At 48.0% G+C, this 7500-nt stretch overlaps 1 pseudogene; it reads left to right on the top strand.

The window, feature by feature from the left end:
• LOC124020747 overlaps positions 1 to 7500 on the top strand; it is a 114390-nt pseudogene that overhangs the window by 106717 nt on the left and 173 nt on the right.

Below are 7500 nucleotides of genomic sequence, written 5' to 3'. Positions count from 1 at the left end.
AAACTGGGGTATATAAGGATCGCAGAGTGAGGTAAACTGTGGGGTATATAAGGATCGCAGGGTGAGGTAAACTGGGGTATATAAGGATCGCAGGGTGAGGTAAACTGTGGGGTATATAAGGATCGCAGGGTGAGGTAAACTGTGGGGTATATAAGGATCGCAGAGTGAGGTAAACTGTGGGGTATATAAGGATCACAGAGTGAGGTAAACTGTGGGGTATATAAGGATCACAGAGTGAGGTGAACTGGGGTATATAAGGATCGCAGGGTGAGGTAAACTGTGGGGTATATAAGGATCGCAGGGTGAGGTAAACTGGGGTATATAAGGATCGCAGGGTGAGGTAAACTGTGGGGTATATAAGGATCGCAGGGTGAGGTAAACTGGGGTATATAAGGATCGCAGAGTGAGGTAAACTGTGGGGTATATAAGGATCGCAGAGTGAGGTAAACTGTGGGGTATATAAGGATCGCAGAGTGAGGTAAACTGTGGGGTACTAAACGGTCTGTCTGTCCCCTCCTCAGGATGAGGATACTAAACTGTCTGTCTGTCCCCTCCTCAGGATGAGGGTACTAAACTGTCTGTCTGTCCCCTCCTCAGGAGAGTACTAAACTGTCTGTCTGTCCCCTTCTCAGAATGAGGGTACTAAACTGTCTGTCTGTCCCCTCCTCAGGAGAGTGACTACTTCACCCCCCAGGGAGAGTTTAGGGTGGACAAAGCGGGGTCTCCCATCCTACTCAACTGTCTGATGTATAAGATGTCGTACTACCGCTTTGGAGAGATGCAGGTTAGAGATGTTCACCTCCACCGTATCAACCCCCTTCTGTAACGTAATATCAGTTCCTCTGTATGTGTGCACTTACAAACCACCCTGAACTGGAGACCTGGAACTGCCAGGAACCTGGACTGTGACCTAATGCATCCATATACTGTCACTTCACAGGGATGTCAAGCCCTGACACAGCCCCTCTAGTTTACTGTCACTTCACAGGGATGTCAAGCCCTGACACAGCCCCTCTAGTTTACTGTCACAGAGATGTCAAGCCCTGATACAGCCCCTCTAGTTTACTGTCACAGAGATGTCAAGCCCTGACACAGCCCCTCTAGTTTACTGTCACTTCACAGGGATGTCAAGCCCTGACACAGCCCCTCTAGTTTACTGTCACTTCACAGGGATGTCAAGCCCTGACACAGCCCCTCTAGTTTACTGTCACAGAGATGTCAAGCCCTGACACAGCCCCTCTAGTTTACTGTCACAGAGATGTCAAGCCCTGACACAGCCCCTCTAGTTTACTGTCACAGAGATGTCAAGCCCTGACACAGCCCCTCTAGTTTACTGTCACTTCACAGGGATGTCAAGCCCTGACACAGCCCCTCTAGTTTACTGTCACTTCACAGGGATGTCAAGCCCTGACACAGCCCCTCTAGTTTACTGTCACTTCACAGGGATGTCAAGCCCTGACACAGCCCCTCTAGTTTACTGTCACTTCACAGGGATGTCAAGCCCTGACACAGCCCCTCTAGTTTACTGTCACTTCACAGGGATGTCAAGCCCTGACACAGCCCCTCTAGTTTACTGTCACAGAGATGTCAAGCCCTGACACAGTCCCTCTAGTTTACTGTCACAGAGATGTCAAGCCCTGACACAGCCCCTCTAGTTTACTGTTACAGAGATGTCAAGCCCTGACACAGCCCCTCTAGTTTACTGTCACAGAGATGTCAAGCCCTGACACAGCCCCTCTAGTTTACTGTTACAGAGATGTCAAGCCCTGACACAGCCCCTCTAGTTTACTGTCACAGAGATGTCAAGCCCTGACACAGCCCCTCTAGTTTACTGTCACTTCACAGAGATGTCAAGCCCTGACACAGCCCCTCTAGTTTACTGTCACTTCACAGGGATGTCAAGCCCTGACACAGCCCCTCTAGTTTACTGTTACAGAGATGTCAAGCCCTGACACAGCCCCTCTAGTTTACTGTCACAGAGATGTCAAGCCCTGACACAGCCCCTCTAGTTTACTGTCACTTCACAGGGATGTCAAGCCCTGACACAGCCCCTCTAGTTTACTGTCACAGAGATGTCAAGCCCTGACACAGCCCCTCTAGTTTACTGTCACAGAGATGTCAAGCCCTGACACAGTCCCTCTAGTTTACTGTCACTTCACAGGGATGTCAAGCCCTGACACAGCCCCTCTAGTTTACTGTCACAGAGATGTCAAGCCCTGACACAGTCCCTCTAGTTTACTGTCACTTCACAGGGATGTCAAGCCCTGACACAGTCCCTCTAGTTTACTGTCACTTCACAGGGATGTCAAGCCCTGACACAGCCCCTCTAGTTTACTGTTACAGAGATGTCAAGCCCTGACACAGCCCCTCTAGTTTACTGTCACAGAGATGTCAAGCCCTGACACAGCCCCTCTAGTTTACTGTCACTTCACAGGGATGTCAAGCCCTGACACAGCCCCTCTAGTTTACTGTTACAGAGATGTCAAGCCCTGACACAGCCCCTCTAGTTTACTGTCACAGAGATGTCAAGCCCTGACACAGCCCCTCTAGTTTACTGTCACAGGGATGTCAAGCCCTGACACAGCCCCTCTAGTTTACTGTTACAGAGATGTCAAGCCCTGACACAGTCCCTCTAGTTTACTGTCACTTCACAGGGATGTCAAGCCCTGACACAGCCCCTCTAGTTTACTGTTACAGAGATGTCAAGCCCTGACACAGCCCCTCTAGTTTACTGTCACTTCACAGGGATGTCAAGCCCTGACACAGTCCCTCTAGTTTACTGTTACAGAGATGTCAAGCCCTGACACAGCCCCTCTAGTTTACTGTCACAGAGATGTCAAGCCCTGATACAGCCCCTCTAGTTTACTGTCACTTCACAGAGATGTCAAGCCCTGACACAGCCCCTCTAGTTTACTGTTACAGAGATGTCAAGCCCTGACACAGTCCCTCTAGTTTACTGTCACTTCACAGGGATGTCAAGCCCTGACACAGCCCCTCTAGTTTACTGTTACAGAGATGTCAAGCCCTGACACAGCCCCTCTAGTTTACTGTTACAGAGATGTCAAGCCCTGACACAGCCCCTCTAGTTTACTGTCACTTCACAGGGATGTCAAGCCCTGACACAGCCCCTCTAGTTTACTGTTACAGAGATGTCAAGCCCTGACACAGCCCCTCTAGTTTACTGTCACAGAGATGTCAAGCCCTGACACAGCCCCTCTAGTTTACTGTCACTACACAGAGATGTCAAGCCCTGACACAGCCCCTCTAGTTTACTGTCACTTCACAGAGATGTCAAGCCCTGATACAGTCCCTCTAGTTTACTGTAACAGAGATGTCAAGCCCTGACACAGCCCCTCTAGTTTACTGTCACAGAGATGTCAAGCCCTGACACAGTCCCTCTAGTTTACTGTTACAGAGATGTCAAGCCCTGACACAGCCCCTCTAGTTTACTGTCACAGAGATGTCAAGCCCTGACACAGTCCCTCTAGTTTACTGTCACAGAGATGTCAAGCCCTGACACAGTCCCTCTAGTTTACTGTTACAGAGATGTCAAGCCCTGACACAGCCCCTCTAGTTTACTGTCACAGAGATGTCAAGCCCTGACACAGCCCCTCTAGTTTACTGTTACAGAGATGTCAAGCCCTGACACAGCCCCTCTAGTTTACTGTTACAGAGATGTCAAGCCCTGACACAGCCCCTCTAGTTTACTGTCACTACACAGAGATGTCAAGCCCTGACACAGCCCCTCTAGTTTACTGTCACTTCACAGGGATGTCAAGCCCTGACACAGCCCCTCTAGTTTACTGTCACAGAGATGTCAAGCCCTGACACAGCCCCTCTAGTTTACTGTCACTACACAGGGATGTCAAGCCCTGACACAGCCCCTCTAGTTTACTGTTACAGAGATGTCAAGCCCTGACACAGCCCCTCTAGTTTACTGTTACAGAGATGTCAAGCCCTGACACAGCCCCTCTAGTTTACTGTAACAGAGATGTCAAGCCCTGATACAGCCCCTCTAGTTTACTGTAACAGAGATGTCAAGCCCTGATACAGCCCCTCTAGTTTACTGTAACAGAGATGTCAAGCCCTGATACAGCCCCTCTAGTTTACTGTAACAGAGATGTCAAGCCCTGACACAGCCCCTCTAGTTTACTGTCAAACACTCACACCACCTGTCTGTCTCTCTAGTTTACTGTCAAACACTCACACCACCTGTCTGTCTCTAGTTTACTGTCAAACACTCACACCACCTGTCCGTCTCTCTAGTTTACTGTCAAACACTCACACCACCTGTCCGTCTCTCCTCCAGTTGGACTTCCGGACGCCGCCGGGTTTCGACCGGACGCGTAACACTGAGATCGGTAACAAGGACATCAAGCTGAAACACCTGGAGGAGGCGTTCACCTCAGAACACTGGCTGGTCCGGATCTACAAGGTCAAGAAGGAGGAGAACAGGGATCCCCTGGTGCACAGCCCCGCAGCAGCAGCAGCAGCAGACAAAAGTACACCTCTAAAAAGGTACATGATCATCCATGCTTCTGTCTTCTCTAATGGAGAGCTCTGGTGAATGATTCTACTGTCCCTGTCCAGAATCAATTACCCCCTCCCTTCATCCTTGTCCAGAATCAACTACCGCCTCCCTTCATCCTTGTCCAGAATCAATTACCCCCCTCCCTTCATCCTTGTCCAGAATCAATTACCCTTCCCTTCATCCTTGTCCTTGTCCAGAATCAATTACCCCCCTCCCTTCATTCTTGTCCAGAATCAATTACCCCCTCCCTTCATCCTTGTCCAGAATCAATTACCCCCCTCCCTTCATCCTTGTCCAGAATCAATTACCCTTCCCTTCATCCTTGTCCTTGTCCAGAATCAATTACCCCCTCCCTTCATTCTTGTCCAGAATCAATTACCCCCTCCCTTCATCCTTGTCCAGAATCAATTACCCCTCCCTTCATCCTTGTCCAGAATCAATTACCCCTCCCTTCATCCTTGTCCAGAATCAATTACCCCTTCCCTTCATCCTTGTCCTTGTCCAGAATCAACTACCCCTTCCCTTCATCCTTGTCCAGAATCAATTACCCCCTCCCTTCATCCTTGTCCAGAATCAATTACCCCCCTTCATCCTTGTCCAGAATCAATTACCCTTCCCTTCATCCTTGTCCTTGTCCAGAATCAACTACCCCTTCCTTTCATCCTTGTCCTTGTCCAGAATCAATTACCCCTCCCTTCATCCTTGTCCAGAATCAATTACCCCCTCCCTTCATCCTTGTCCAGAATCAATTACCCCCTCCCTTCATCCTTGTCCAGAATCAACTACCCCTCCCTTCATCCTTGTCCAGAATCAATTACCCCCTCCCTTCATCCTTGTCCAGAATCAATTACCCCCTCCCTTCATTCTTGTCCAGAATCAATTACCCCCTCCCTTCATCCTTGTCCAGAATCAATTACCCCTCCCTTCATCCTTGTCCAGAATCAATTACCCCTCCCTTCATCCTTGTCCAGAATCAATTACCCCTTCCTTCATCCTTGTCCTTGTCCAGAATGAACTACCCCTTCCCTTCATCCTTGTCCAGCATCAATTACCCCTCCCTTCATCCTTGTCCAGAATCAATTACCCCCTCCCTTCATCCTTGTCCAGAATCAATTACCCCCTCCCTTCATCCTTTTCCAGAATCAATTACCCCCTCCCTTCATTCTTGTCCAGAATCAACTACCCCCTTCTTCATCCTTGTCCAGAATCAATTACCCCCTCCCTTCATTCTTGTCCAGAATCAATTACCCCCTCCCTTCATCCTTGTCCCTGTCCAGAATCAATTACCCCCTCCCTTCATCCTTGTCCAGAATCAACTACCCCTTCTTCATCCTTGTCCAGAATCAATTACCCCCTCCCTTCATTCTTGTCCAGAATCAATTACCCCCTCCCTTCATCCTTGTCCCTGTCCAGAATCAATTACCCCCCCCTTCATCCTTGTCCAGAATCAATTACCCCCCTTCATCCTTGTCCAGAATCAATTACCCCCTCCCTTCATCCTTGTCCAGAATCAATTACCCCCCTTCATCCTTGTCCAGAATCAATTACCCCCTCCCTTCATCCTTGTCCAGAATCAATTACCCCCCTTCATCCTTGTCCAGAATCAGTTACCCCCTCCCTTCATCTTTGTCCAGAATCAATTTCCCCCTACCTTCATCCTTGTCCAGAATCAATTACCCCCTCCCTCCATCCTTGTCCAGAATCAATTACCCCCTCCCTTCATCCTTGTCCTTGTCCAGAATCAATTACCCCCTCCCTTCATCCTTGTCCAGAATCAATTACCCCCTCCCTTCATCCTTGTCCAGAATCAATTACCCCCTCCCTTCATCCTTGTCCTTGTCCAGAATCAATTACCCCCTCCCTTCATCCTTGTCCAGAATCAATTACCCCCCTCCCTTCATCCTTACCCTAGATCATGTATAAGAAATGAGGCTAAAATTCCATCTAACCTATCAGTGTGCTAAATGCCTGAGGTTAACCTATCGAAGTGCTAAATGTCTAGGGTTAACCTATCGAAGTGCTAAATGCCTAAGGTTAACCTATCGAAGTGCTAAATGCCTAGGGTTAACCTATCAGAGTGTTAAATGCTAGGGTTAACCTATCAGAATGCTACATTTCTAGGGTTAACCTATCAGAGTGTTAAATGCCTGAGGTTAACCTATCAGAGTGCTAAATGCCTAGGGTTAACCTATCAGAGTGCTAAATGCCTAGGGTTAACCTATCAGAGTGCTAAATGCCTAGGGTTAACCTATCAGAGTGGTAAATGCTAGGGTTAACCTATCAGAATGCTACATATCTAGGGTTAACCTATCAGAGTGCTAAATGCCTGTAGTTAACCTATCAGAGTGCTAAATGCCTGTAGTTAACCTATCAGAGTGCTAAATGCCTAGGGTTAACCTACCAGAGTGCTAAATGCCTAGGGTTAACCTATCAGAGTGGTAAATGCTAGGGTTAACCTATCAGAATGCTACATATCTAGGGTTAACCTATCAGAGTGCTAAATTCCGTGGGTTAACCTATCAGAGTGCTAAACATCTGTAGTTAACCTATCAGAGTGCTAAATGCCTGTAGTTAACCTATCAGAGTGCTAAATTCCGTGGGTTAACCTATCAGAGTGCTAAATGCATGTAGTTAACCTATCAGAATGCTAAATGCCTGAGGTTAACCTATCAGAATGCTAAATTCCGTGGGTTAACCTATCAGAATGCTAAATGCCTGTAGTTAACCTATCAGAGTGCTAAATGCTATGGTTAACCTATCAGAATGCTAAATGCCTAGGGTTAACCTATCAGAGTGCTAAATGCCTAGGGTTAACCTATCAGAATGCTAAATGCCTAGGGTTAACTTATCAGAGTGCTAAATGCCTAGGGTTTGAGGGATATAGGTTTTCTGGACTGATCTACTGTCTCATCTAAATGTTATTATGATTTCATTTCTTCAGACGGCGAAGAGGAAGCGTGGTCATGTGA

This window comes from Oncorhynchus gorbuscha, unplaced genomic scaffold (genome assembly GCF_021184085.1).
Source record: "Oncorhynchus gorbuscha isolate QuinsamMale2020 ecotype Even-year unplaced genomic scaffold, OgorEven_v1.0 Un_scaffold_897, whole genome shotgun sequence".
NCBI classification, from domain to species: domain Eukaryota; kingdom Metazoa; phylum Chordata; class Actinopteri; order Salmoniformes; family Salmonidae; genus Oncorhynchus; species Oncorhynchus gorbuscha.
The sequence above is the reverse complement of the archived record's forward strand: the minus strand, read 5'-3'. Positions and strand labels throughout refer to the sequence as shown.